This window comes from Felis catus, chromosome B1 (genome assembly GCF_018350175.1).
Source record: "Felis catus isolate Fca126 chromosome B1, F.catus_Fca126_mat1.0, whole genome shotgun sequence".
NCBI lineage: Eukaryota > Metazoa > Chordata > Mammalia > Carnivora > Felidae > Felis > Felis catus.
The window spans coordinates 111,643,805-111,658,126 of NC_058371.1; the positions used below are offsets into that span (position 1 = coordinate 111,643,805).

The following is a 14,322-nucleotide window of genomic DNA, read 5'->3' on the forward strand; positions in this document are numbered from 1 at the left end:
AAGGACCAGGCTCAGGATTTAGTTTGTATGGGTAATAGACCTTCAGATGCTTAGTCCCAGCATGTCTACTATACCAAGGGCAGGGCCCTAAGAAGGAGAAAATGGAATCCTGAGACTGAACAAGGGATTCTGGGCAGATGTGGGGAAATCCCCCCTAACTCTGCTGGGCCTTGCAAAAGTGGCCCTTCTGTAAGGAACCCTTGTTTGAAGACCAGTGAAGAGGCCTCAAATGAGACAGGTCCTTATAAGACAATACTTGGCCTTCCCTTCCTGGCAACCAAGGAAACAACAGGAATCCAACCCCAGCTTACCTCAGCAGGGGCTGTGCTGTTGAACCTATTAAGGGAGGAGTGAGACAGTTGCCAAGGGAGTTCAATGTATGCCTAACATGTATTAGTAGGAATCTAGGGAGTATGCATGAGACTTGATCCTGAGGGTGCTGAATCAAGGAGGCAGAGGTATAAAGTTGAATAGGGGAGAGCTGATCAATATGCAAATACTTTCCTATGGAACAGAATTTAGCACCTAGGCATGAACCTTGAGTATGGTGTCAACAAGTAGCTAAGATGGCTCTTGGAAACTTGGGAGTTGGGGACAAACAAATTGAAGCATAAATGTTGGTACAACTTTAGCAGGTGATGAAGGATCAATGGACTCGTAGAGTGAGTATGGTAGAGTGGGTCTACCATGTAAGGCTGGAACTCTCCTCTAGCTGGTTGGATATGTTGCACAAAATAGCCCAGAAAACAGTTTCTTCCATAAGTGATAAGGAATATACTGATAAGAGCAGCACCAACCGCAATGATAAACTCAGTAATTTCTGTACTCTGTAGCCAGGGATGATAGGAGATACTATTATGGAATTGAGTGACTTGATGGTAATGGGAATAATGATATCCTGAAATCTTGGAATCCATGACAGTGGATGAGGTGGTGGTACTTAATCGTCAGAAAAAGGATGAGTGCTACTATGTCAATGAATAATAAGACTGGTGTGGTAGCCAGAGAAATGGTTAATAGAACACAGTGTTACTAGAGGCAAGATACATGGACAGCCAAAATATGGATTGGCTTAATTTATTCCCTCAAAAGAAATAGAGAATGGAGGCTGATCAAAAGCCTGATGGCAGTCACCTCAACAAAAAGTCCCTTGATAGGTTTCTCTACTTGACCCAGAACCCACTGACTGAAGGAAAGCTTCTTATAAATATGGGCCCAGCAAGAGGTGTTGTAGAGGTGAAAGCCAAGTGGAAAACAAAACTACTCATCCAAGGCCATAAATCAAAACAATACTACATACTGTGGGTACGGGAAGTTAATTACCTCAGAAATTAAAGAATATCAAACTTAAACAGGATGGCGATCTCTGTGATATCTCTAATTTACCAATTTGATACCACTTTATCAACGGGGATCATGGCAAATGACAGTGGAAAATAGCTGAGCATACTTCACAATTGACTAGACTTCGTATGTCCATGAGTTAATGGTGCAATGCAAGCCCACTCAGAGGCATTTGTCAAAGGGAGTGCAGTGAGAGGAGCTTTTTCCAGCTTTTTCCAAAATTCCATTGGAATTTTGGGGATCTATTTGGTAAGCAAATGACCCTGAGGTAAAAATATACATGGACTTATAGGCAGTAGTAAGTAGCTTGGCTGACTGGTAAGTCTGGAAGAGAAAAGACTAAAATATTCTGTTCAAGGATCTATGGAATCACCTATCTATCTATCAATCATCTATCTATCTATCTATCTATCTGAAGGTTTCTGTATTACCCACCAGAGGTTACCACCATATAAAAGACACTAAACAACCAAGTAGAAAGAATGATCCAGCAAGTTTTTATTAGTGAATTTCTCCCAAGTGTTGAAATATGGTACATGAATGAGGTACTAATGGTGGCAACGAGGGAGACGATATATGCACACTACATTATGGGCTGGCACTAAGACAGATCCAGCTATTTCTAATGCCAATATCTAACCTGTCAACAGTAGATATTAATACTGTGGCTATGATATGGTATTATCTCCCGCACCCCCCCACCCCCCCACAAAAAAAGCCAACCCGCCACTTGTGGCAAGTGGATGGACATTGGGCCTCTTTTGCTTTGGAAGGGGTAATAACTCAACTTGACCGAAACTGACACAGTTCTTGTTATATGATGGTTTCTCATGATGATAAAGTTTTGGCCAGCAGCATTAGTGAGAGATGTATATATTGTTTGACCTTCTAACTTAAGACTTGATGTATTACCACCTCAGATGATAAAAAACAAATTTCAATAAAGATGATGGAAATGTGAGTTTGGGACATGTGAGTTTGAGTCATATTCAAATGCTGTTGGCTTTATAGAGAGGTGGATGGCTTCCTAAAGCACAGCTGAATTGCCAGATTGGGACACCATCCTATAGGATATGGTATACACTCTAGATCCGTAGCATTTATATAGTACTGTGTCCCTGCTGGATAAATGTGTGGGTCCAGGGACTAAGACAATAGGCATGTACTTGATGAATTTATAGTCTCTGTTCTGAAAGTTTAGAGTTTGCAGGCCTAGAGCTCTTGATTCTCAGAGAGGGGAGTTTCCCACCTGGGGATACAGTAAGGGTCTCATTTAACTTAGACCATAGTTTTATAGCTATCACCAGTAACTTTAGACATCTGGTACCAAGAAATGAGCAGACAAGGAAAGAAGTCACTATTCTGGCAGAGTAATTGAACAGGATCATTAGGAAAAGGTAGGGCTGCTAGTACAGAATGTTGAATTAAAATATTAAATGGAGACGTATAGAAGCCATGAAGAGCATTTCACACAGAGGTAAAATAAGTATAAAGTATCTAAGGCAGTAGCACACTTGACTGTTTAAAGAAGAACAAGGAGGCCAACTTGGCTGAAGTGCATTGGGTGAAGGGAAATGGTGGAGATAAATGGAGAAGTAACTAGAAGCCAGATCACTTGGGACCCCCCCCCCCCAATACTTTTAATTTAATTCTAAATGTGGAAGAAACCAAAATGAATGTTGAGCAGGAGAGGAACGATACACAAACTGTGATTATGGATGAAATTGAAGCAACAGAGAAGATGATATACAAGAGGAATGAGTAGGGCAATAAGTTCTTAAAATCCCATTCCTACCATGATGGAGGAGAAGTAGGGAATTATGTCTGGTACAAACCCATAGAAACAACTGTTATGATTAATCTTATTGATATACATTTAATACATTTACTTTGTGTGCATATTTAATATTTTCATTTTGCTTGTTAAATTACCTCCTTTATTTCTGTTCATGAAACTTTTGACTTCTTTTATTGGAGGAAATATTTCAATGAAGTGTTATGCCTGGTATCTTATTTTATATAAGATTAATAGCGTATTGAATAAGGACTAGTGCACAATTTGTAAATTGTGTTTGTGAGGGCAATATTTCTTAAGTTCTTTTTTTAAAGATTTTTTATTTTTAAGTAATCTCTACACCCAACATGGGGCTCAAACCAATAACCCCAAGATCAAGAGTCTCACACTTCATTGACTGAAGCCAGACAGGTGCCCTAGGACTTCTTAGGTTCTAATTATTCATTCTTGATCATGCCTCTGTGCCTTCTTTCCTATCCTCATTCATTTAATGAGTTGTCTTCTCTTAGGTCACCAATTGGGGCAGACTAATCAGGGGCTCTTTTTTTCTGTACTGGTACTAAAATTCTTATAGGCTCTCTTTAACAATCTTCAATTCTTTACATAAATATTTATCACTTATTTTGGTGTCATTTTATTGAAAGCAAAGAAGTAGACAATGAGGACTAGGTTTGTGCTTGCTTTTGCAACTTAAAGAAGCACATATTTAGTTTGCAGTTTATCTAACTGTACTCTGTACTGTTGAAAACAAGAAAGCATTAGGCATAGTCCCTAATCATGAGAAACTTAGTGGAAGAAGTCACAGTGTTACGTATAAGAATTATGGAACTTTGAAACCTACACCAGAAGAAAATTTAATTATAATAATAATTTTTGCAGGTGTTCAGATATTAGAGAGAATGATATATCTGTATTAAGGAGACTTTATAGAGGAATTAGAACCCTGAAGGATGATTTAGATTTGAATGTCTTTACCTGAAAAAGCAGGCCTTCAAAGATGAGTTAGATTATAATTTGTGGAGATGAAACTACCAAGAAAAGAAGCCTGGTGGAAGTGAAGCATATTTTGGCCCCCATTCTGATGGTAGGAAATAGCAACAGTGAAAATGATTGTAGAAGACCAAGTTCCTGGCCTTTGAAATGTCTGAGTTCATTTTCAGGTACCTCTGCCTGAGGATATGAACATCAGAAATCAATGTTAAAAGGAACTTTCATTGCTGCACACTGAAGTCTGGTAGAAAGGGATTTGAAATAGTAAGTCTGTTGTCCAGGCTGAACTGGACAAAGCTACTGGATCTTTATCGACATTATTAGATAGGAGTTTGTGCAGTAATGAAGTCCTTGGCCTTGGATATTGTGTTGAAATATAAAAGAAAGGTTGAGCCTAAATATTTCTAAAGAGAGGTTGATAGGATTTGACCAGGGGGTTATATAGAGGGAAGAACACAAAAATTAGAGATGGCACATCAATGACTTAAATGGAGGAAATGAGAAGGATTTCTCACTATATCATGGCTTAGTAAGTATAGGACTAAGACATAGGTGGGAGCAATATTACCCTCATCTTCTGACTCCCCTTAAATGTTAGAATTATCTAGGGTTTGGTCCACTGTTTCATTTCTCATCTACCTGTCCTACTTAGATATGCTTATCCCTGACTGTGGTTTCAACTTCCATCCATTTATACTTGTATGACTCCCAAATGCATATATCTCATTCTGACTTCACCCATTGAAGCTATAATCATATTCCCAAATGCCAGCTGGGTGTATTTGCCAGCAGGCAACTTACATAATTGACATATTAAAACATATTACTTTCCTTTTGAATCAGTCCTACCTGCATCCTCTAGGTGAATAGCAGAGCTGTCTTCAGTTGTCTGGACCAGATCCTTACAGATTCCAATTCTCTAATAGACCATGTGATTTTTTTTTTCTTTAGGAAATTTAACAAGCATGAAGAGTGCCCCCTCCTCTGACAGTGTTTCAGTATACCTCAGGTACTTTTATGTCTTCACTTTGCTATCATAGATACACATGCAGATAATTTGCTCAGCAACTTTCTTTGTATATATTTCTGATGACTGGACTATTTTCCTCCCCACTCTGACTATGTAAAAGACAGATAAGGATTGCTTAAATTTCTTACATATTTTCTATAAAACCAGCCACACTTCACTGTTGTATCATGAGCAAAAATATTCAGGCTTAGACTCCATTTCCCAGTCATCTTACTAAAACACCAAGAGACTACTTCTAGACATAATCTCAGATCTATGTAATATTTTCCTGCATTGTCCCCTTTTATATTGGCAACTAGCAACTGATGACTACTGTTTGAAAATGACATTACAGCAATTTTTGTTAGTTTGTTTTAAAATAAATAGCAAGAGACATTCAGGGTAAAGTCAGAAATATTTCTAATGCTGACTTGAATGGTATTACAAATACTGTTGCTCTATAACTTTATGCCCTGTACTCCTACATGGATATAAATTAAATTGAGCTAACATAACTGGTTGTGTGTATTGTCGCTTTTTCATATATATTTATCATCCTTTAAACATAGCTTTTAATTTGGTTAGCTTGTTCCAGTATCTTTTCAGATCTCAACATCAAGCTGATTGACTTGACTGATAATACCTTTTGTTGTCCTACTCATTAAAAAATAAAAATGATATAAAAATGCTTCGTGTCTAGTAGAGTGACTTCTACCTCCCTAGGCAAATGTCAGCAATATTTAAATATTACTTTAATAATTTGTACATCCTTGAAAATTAAGCAAACTATCATTACTACAATCCCTACATATTATACTATCCTAAATATTCCTGTAGAATTTATTAAGTAAAACTATGTTCACTGCCTTTCTCTCTCTCTCTTGTATACACACACACACACACACACACACACACACACACACATATATATGTGTGTGTGTGTATTTATTTATTTTGAGAGAGAGAGAGAGAGAGAGAGAGAGAGAGCGCAGGAGGAGAGGCAGAGAGAGAGGACAGAGAGAATCCCAAGCAAGTTCTTTGCTGTCAGTACAGAGCCCGAAGCGGGGCTTGATCTCCTGATCATAACCTGAGCCAAAATCAAAAGTTGGTCACTTAACTTTGTTAAGCCACCCAGGCACCCATCTACACTATATTTTATATACCTTTGAACTACTACTGAATGCCCTTTCCATCATTGCAGCATTTGACTAGCCCTTCTTTACCATGTCATGAAATGTGGTTTCTTGTCCTTAATGATTCTCTGTGTTATTTGCAACTCTATAAAAGGAATTTAAGTAATTGCAGGTACACTTACATCATACCAAATCAAGTACATGTGAACAGTTTTAATGGTTAATAATGTTAGGTAATTTTTATATTAATTCATGTTGAAATACGATTATATCCTTAGAGAAAGTGGCAAGGCCAATTAATTTCTATTATTAAATTCTGACCTCGCATTTTAGAGTGAAATAAGTTTAGATTTATTAATTTATTCGTTCAACTAAAATATGTTCATTCCTAATTGTATTCATTCCTGATTATATACTATGCATGGGTAAACAAGGAAAACAAAGCCCTTTTGCTTAGAGCTTATCAGCGAGGTCTAGAAGGCTTATAGACAATGAACCAAGTGATTAGAATAAAATCTGCTGTGTGTTTGATAGGCTGATATGATGACTATTATTCATATTTTCTTGTAGTTTCAAACAAATACTAAAACAAATTGTTGGCTTCTCTGAATTGTTAGTTGGCCAAATTCCAGTGGGAAAATATTTTGAGTTTTAACTTAGTTGTCAACTGGTAGGTAACTTTAAACAACCTCAGAAATGCGATCTCCTAAATTCTTTTCTTTTCTCTGCATCATATCCATTTCCGCTAAAGGTGAAATGTTTCAGAATCATCTTTTCTTTTATATTTGGTGGCTTAGTATATCTTTTTTTTAAAATAACCTTTTACATGAAGTTACCATACTGGGTAACTTACTGCTAAATTATTCATTCAAGACCCAATTCAAAAGATGTCTCCTTCAGAACTCCTTGTTTGCTATCCAAAGTAACTTCTTAATTCTGCAAGTTCACCTTTGTGTAAATATCATTTGTATAAATCCATTGATATACCATGACCTATGTATACATTTGTCATAACTGTTTCTTTTAAAATTTTTTTTCAACATTTATTTATTTTTGGGACAGAGAGAGACAGAGCATGAACGGGGGAGGGGCAGAGAGAGAGGGAGACACAGAATCGGAAGCAGGCTCCAGGCTCTGAGCCATCAGCCCAGAGCCCGACGCGGGGCTCGAACTCACGGACCGCGAGATCGTGACCTGGCTGAAGTCGGACGCTTAACCGACTGCGCCACCCAGGCGCCCCTGTTTCTTTTAAACTTCAAAGGCAAAAATGGAATTTATTGCCTAGCTTTTGAAATTCCTTAAATATGGAACAAGTGCTCAAACGTAGGATTGCAATACAGTGATTGCTTGATGACAAAAAATTTGCACAAGGTCCAGAATGCCTCCCAGAACATTTGACCAGTTAATGACATCACTGACATTTGTTTACGATTCCTATTTTCTAGATTTGGGAGCTGAGGGTCTTTCTAACGTTTCTAATTTCCTCTGCTACTTTGTAAATTTCTTAAAGGCAGAGATAATATCTCATTCAACTTCACAACATCTATCATACTGCTCTTCACATAGAAGGAACTCAATAAATATCAGTCAAATTAATTAATAAAACATCAACTGAGGCTGATAAAACAAGATGCCATGGACTGGGGGGGGGGGGTGCTTAAATAACAGAAATTTATTTTCTCACACTTCCGGAGGCTGGAAGTCTGAGAGCAAGGTGCCAACATAGCTGGTTTCTCATGAGGTCTCTCTTCCTGGTGTGCAAACAGCTGCCTTCTCACTGTGTCCTCAGGTGGCAGAGAGAAGGCGAGGAAGAGTCCTGGTGTTTCATCCTCCTTGTATAAGAGCACTAGCTCTCTTGGATCAGGGCTCCACTCTGTGAACCTTTTTAACCTTAATTACTTCCTCACAGACCCCCATATCCAAATACAGTCACATTGGGGATTAGGACTTCAACATATGAATTTTGGGGAGACACAGACATTCAGTCCATAGCAATTATTAATGTAATCATTAAACACATATAGTGGACATTTGAACTTGCTCTCATGTATACCACAAATCAATTGTGGAAGTACCAACCTTCTTTCTTTTTTTTTTTTTTAAGTTTATTTTTATTTAGTTTTTGAAAGAGTAAGTGGGGGAGAGGCAGAGAAAGGAAGAGAGAGAGAATCTTAACCAGGCTTCACACTGCCAATACAGAGCCCAGAGTGGGGCTCAAACTCATGAACCATGAGATCATGACCCGACCTGAAATCTAGAGTTGGACACTTAACCGATTGAGCCACCCACACTCCCCCTTATTTTGTTAGTCAGTGGATAGAAATAAAAAAAAAAAAAAACTACAATAGTGTTCTATATATGAATGCCTGGAAAAAGGTTTTATTTTCTTTTTCTAGTATTGTTTTCAAAATTTCCAGCTATATCCTTTTTGGGGCATTTTCAAATCATCCCAAATTTGAGAGAAAAACACCCTCAATTTCTCCTTTCTCTAACCGCCATGTCTAACTAGTCACCAAGTCCAATTAGTTTACTTCCTATATGCTCCCTGAATCTCTTTTTCCTGTTTATTTCTGTGGCCACTGCCTCAGTTCAACCATTTCATTTTTATTTAATCTAGAGATTAATGCAAATACCTGATAGCTGGAGGTAGGTGATAAGCTGTGTGGGCAAGTGCTGACCCTGGAGTCAGCTGACTGTGTTCAATGCCCAGTTCTGCCTCTCAATGGCTGTGATGCCTTGTCAAATAAAATATATATGTGTATGTGTGTGTGTGTGTGTATATATATATATATATATATATATGAATTAATTATTCAGCAGACATTTACTGACTATAGGCTTCATGTGTGTATATATATATATATATATATATATATATATATATACATATATATATATATTTCCTCATATAATTCTAATTATATTAAAATAATTTAGTAATTATCAAATGAGATAGTACACTCATAATAAACCACTAAGAAATTTTCATTCTTCCCCTTTTTTTTCTAGCTTCTGTTTTCTCCTATATTCTCCCCAATGTACAAATCCCCTTAAAGCTCATATTTGTACATGCTGTTCTGTTTGAATTCTATTACTGACTTTCCATCAACATACAGGGCGAATCCCAAGCACTGTAGTGTATTATTCAAGGTCTTTAAAAATCTGAAACCAACCTGCCTCTTTCAGATCAGACATTTCAACTAACCACATGTATCTATAGTCCTTAAGGCATTCCATGCTCTATTTCATGTGGCTTTGTATGTTTTTCTATTATTTGAATTAATTATCTGCTCTTCTTATTATTGATGTACATGTCTCTCTCCTCTATCATCTCAACCCCTTGTCATGTCTCCCCAACACTGCTGCAAATAGTCATACTTTACTAATCTTCAAGTTTTTCATTTATCCTTTCAGTAAACATATTCCTTGGGGTTCTGCTGTATTCTTGGCATGATGTAAAGAGATTAAGAAGACATGACACTAGTCCATGCAAATTCTTTGTAATGTTAGGAAGGACAGTTTTATAGATAAACTGATGCAGAGAGAGGATAAGTTCCTCACAAGGTCTCACACTTACTAAGCTGTAGAGACTGCAAATCAGGTCTTCTAACTCCTAAGCCAGAATTATTACTACTCTGCCAAGGAGACTCCAGAGCATAACAAATAGAAATGACAAAATTCTATAATTTGACTGGTTCCTGATACCACATATCGGTAAACACTTTGCACAAACCTTTATATTAGTTACTCATAATGTTTGCTGATGCACGTAATATCAGAAATAATATTTACTCATATACTGCATTAAATGGATTGTGGAAGAGAAAGGCATGCCAGTAAGGTAAGGTGATATCTTGGTAGTGTAGAAATGTAATAAATATGCCATTAGTACTTAGGAAGGAGATGATGAGTATTTAGTTCTTTATACATAACAGTCTCTGGTAATTTTAAGAAAAAAATAATGTATGCTTATATGAATTGATTATTCAGCAGACATTTATTGAGTACTGTATGCCACATATTCTTCTATAAGCTCTTTTTTTAAGTTTATTTATTTTTCAGAGAGAGAGCCAACATGCACATGCATGTGAGGGAAGGGGAGGGGCAGAGAGAGAGGGGGAGAGAGAATCCTGAGCAGTCTTCACACAGTCAGCACAGAGCTCAGTGCGGGGTTTGATCTCACAAACCGAACCATGAGATCATGACCTGAGCTGAAATCAAGAGTTGGAGACTTAACTGACTTATCCATGCCTAGTGTTTCAATAAAAGGTACAGTCAGAAAATAATTAAAACTAGAGGATTTTAGACACACGTTGTCTGCTTATTATTTAAAATTTCTTACAAAAAGTAACAAAATACACTGTACATGTAGGGGTTTGTGCATTAAATTTACTACATAAGCAAACATCAAAAAAATTAAAAAAATAAAGAATCAAATCTGCAGGTCATCAAATTAGTAAAATTAGCAAATTGTTCTAATTTACTTATGTTTACCATTTTTAACGATGTGCAAAACTTTGCAATCTTTCTGGATATTAAGTAATGTTTTAATGTACCTTTAAATTTTTGGTTTTGTTGCTTCTAGAATTTTTTTGTAAGCATGTCTACTCTTTTTTTTTTTTTTTTTTTTTAGGACTTGTCATTCTCCTGTTCTAAAATGTAAAAAAGAAAATGGTGGGGGAAGGAGAAAAGAAAAGGTAAAATAAAAGGTATACTCATGGTATTTAGACCTAGTGGACAGTATTTAAAAGCCCACACATGAAGCAACTTGTTGTTGGTTTAAAGAATAAGTAAGTAAATGACTAGCAGATTGGGACCTTTTATGGCAGAACAATGCAGGGATGAACTGAGGGCATTAGTCTCCGAAAGAAAGCTGGACCCATTACTAGTAATTATAGTTAATCAGCAACAATTGTCTTGACTAAGATACAGATCAAGATTGAGCACTAACCCAACAGGACTAATGGGGGTAATGGAGGATGAAGAAATCCTGATTGAACTCAGCAAGGCATTGAATAACCAGAGCAGATGATGCATTTTCAATCTGTTACTTTAGTCCAGAAAGCACTAGCTTTCTTCAAATCAGGGGTCCATGGTTGTAAATCTCAACATAGAAATTGAAAAGTGGTTAATGTTTAGCATAATGAGTAATATTTATTTATATGGCCCACACCACATTCGCATGGTGGCACTGTCTTTTAATCCTTGCTACTGAAAATGTGGTTTGAGGACCAACCAAATTGACATCTCCTGGAAGCTGGTTAGGTATTCAAACTTTCAGGCCATATCCCAGGCCAACATAGCCAGAATCTGCTGGTGACAAGATTCCCCCAGGTGATTCCTGTGCACTTTAAAGTTTAAGAAATACTGATACTCTAAATTGAGGGATCCTGGAATCTAATTATTGTGTTGCCACACATTAGTTATCCAGGGATAGTTTCTTAGAGAGGAACAAACTATAATAACTTGCACTCCAGTTTATGATAAAACTAGTGTATTTGAGAAGAAAAAGTCATTTTTCTAGTGCTTATTTAATCCCAGACCACATTAATGCTCACAAAAGGAGAGGTAAAAGGTCTCCTCTGGGAAGGAAGAGCTGGGTGGGTCTATGTATACAGTGCATAGAACACAATGTCTTCCATTAAATTAGAATTTTTTTGTTTGTATTGCAATAATCTCTGCCAAGAAGCCAATGTGTGTTACATAGATAATAATTCATTTTTACGTCTCCAACTAGATAACCAGAGCCATCTTTCCTTTTTCATTCAATATGGGGAGAACATCTGAATCCTGAGAAAATTAAGTGATTTGGACCACTTGTTCAGTGGAAGTTTTGAGACCAAAAAGTAAAATCTTTCATTTCCCACCACTCCATACAATGCACTAGATTTAGTGAATGTCAAGGTCTCACCTAAAGTATTAGATCTTCACCTTCACTAGATGAATATAATACCAGATTGTTGAATTGCATACATTTTAACTTTGGCCTGTGGATCTCAGGTATTTATATTGTATATTTAAGTTAATTTTGATGAGCATTCTTAAAGAGTACAAGATATTTATGTATTTATTCAGATAACTGCAAATACAAAAGGAAGGATGTGAGCTCACATATATTAAAATTCTGCTATGCTTTAGTTACTTTACAATTGTATCGTTTATTTGCATTAAAAATAAGACAGACAACAGGCCCAAAATGGAGTCGCTTACGCTAAGCCTCAGGTCACTAAACAGTCTGAACTTAATTACAGTTTTGGCCTCTCCCAGAAATGGAATCTTAAACCAGTCAATCAGGAATCTTCTGGTCAGTACTAGTGATGTAATCTGACTGATAGACTCCTGCCATTCCCCACAAGGAAGTGACCTTGCTGCAAACAACCTACTGTTTGCCTAATATAGCTTCCTCGTTTCTGTTCCCTTCTACCCATAAAAGTCTTTCATTTCATATAGGTCCTTGGAGCTTCTTTTTATCTGCTAGATGAGATGATGCTTGATTCATGAATCATTCAATAAAGACATTAGGATCTTTAAAATTTGCTCTGCTAAATTTTGTGTTGTTATAGTTTTTTAAAACATTTCTGACAACAGCACTTGATGATAAAGAACTTATCCTCATTTTTCCCACGTGGAAACTGAGGCTAAAGAAGGCTAAATAAATAATTTACCTAATATGATAAGTAGAAGTGAATGCAAATCATGTCTGCTTGATAGGAAAACTCTCTATTTACCATACTCATTTGGCTTGATGAGGATTTCTGTCCATATTCTACACCTTTGGAAAGTAATCATTATCCTTATCCAAGAAGAGCTAAAAAGAGTACAAGAAGATTTTATTACAAATAGAACTAACGCTTGCTCCATACCTTCTGTCTTCTTCTTCTCCCATAGCCAAATAATCTAAATTCTCAAATTTACTTCTTCTTGCTCTTGTATCCAGTTGTCTATATAATATTATTATCTGTTAATTATTAAATCAATTTTAGATGTTAAGTATTTATTTTATGTTTTAACAGTTGAAAACTTAGCTCTTTTTAATTTTTTTTAATGTTTTATTTTATTTTTGAGGGGGAGAGAGAGAAACAGAGTGCAAGCAGGGGAGGGGCAGACAGAGAGGGAGACACAGAATCTGAAGCAGACTCTGAGCTGTCAGCACAGAGCCTGGTGTGGGGCTTGAACTCACAAACCGTGAGATCGTGACCTCAGCCAAAGTCGGACGCTTAACCAACTGAGCCACCTGGGAGCCCAAAGACTTAGCCCTTTTTATATTTTCCACCTTTCTCTAACATTTTTATTGCTCTCGAGGCTAAGCAGTATCTTGTTTACTTAATTTTTTTTTTTTTTATTTGAGAGAGAGAGAGTGCATGTGCACAGGTAGGGGAGGGGCTGAGGAGAGGGAGAGAGAGAATCCCAAGCAGGCTCCATGCTCAGCACAGAGCTTGAAGCAGGGCTAGACCTCATGACTGAGATAATAATGTAGGCCAAAATCAAGAGTCAGATGTTTAACTGACTGAGCCACCCAGGAGCACTTAATTTGTTCAGTTTCATATGTGCTAACCAACCATTTGTTTCCAAAAGCTCCAATGGATCTTGTAAATGCTACTTAATAATAATTATTCAAAGTGCTCAAATTCTTTTTAAAATCAGTATTCTGCACCCCCCCCCCCCCACACACACACACAAAGAGACTCTCCTTCCAACGCCCTCCATCTCTTGCTAAACTTGATAGCTTTCTCTGGAGTTCTGCTGCAGAGTTTATAATCCCCAGACTCCCTTCCCTCTTTCCAGGGCTTGATTCCCTGTTTTCTGGATTGGATGTTTCTTTTCTTCTGGTTGACCCATCATATTGCTAAAGTATGCCATATACTAGTTCCCTGAGAAATGATTTTTGGGAGATACGTATTCTGAATTGTTGCATGTCTGAAAATTTTGGGATTCAGTTGAGGGTCTAGCTGATATTCTAGTTATGTATTTGCTGTATAAGACATTACACTGAACTTTAGTGGCATAATGTAACAACTATTTTATTATGTTCACTAATTTTGTGGATCAGG

At 37.0% G+C, this 14,322-nt stretch overlaps 1 long non-coding RNA gene across 1 annotated transcript in view; it reads left to right on the top strand.

Moving 5' to 3' along the window:
- Positions 1–13,248, top strand: part of LOC109499021 — a 244,146-nt gene extending 230,898 nt beyond the window's left edge. The window contains exons 3-4 of the long non-coding RNA XR_006596860.1: positions 5,081–5,138; positions 10,905–13,248. This is a non-coding gene — a long non-coding RNA (uncharacterized LOC109499021). The remainder of the gene's footprint in view (positions 1–5,080; positions 5,139–10,904) is intronic.
- Positions 13,249–14,322: the final 1,074 nt, after the last annotated feature.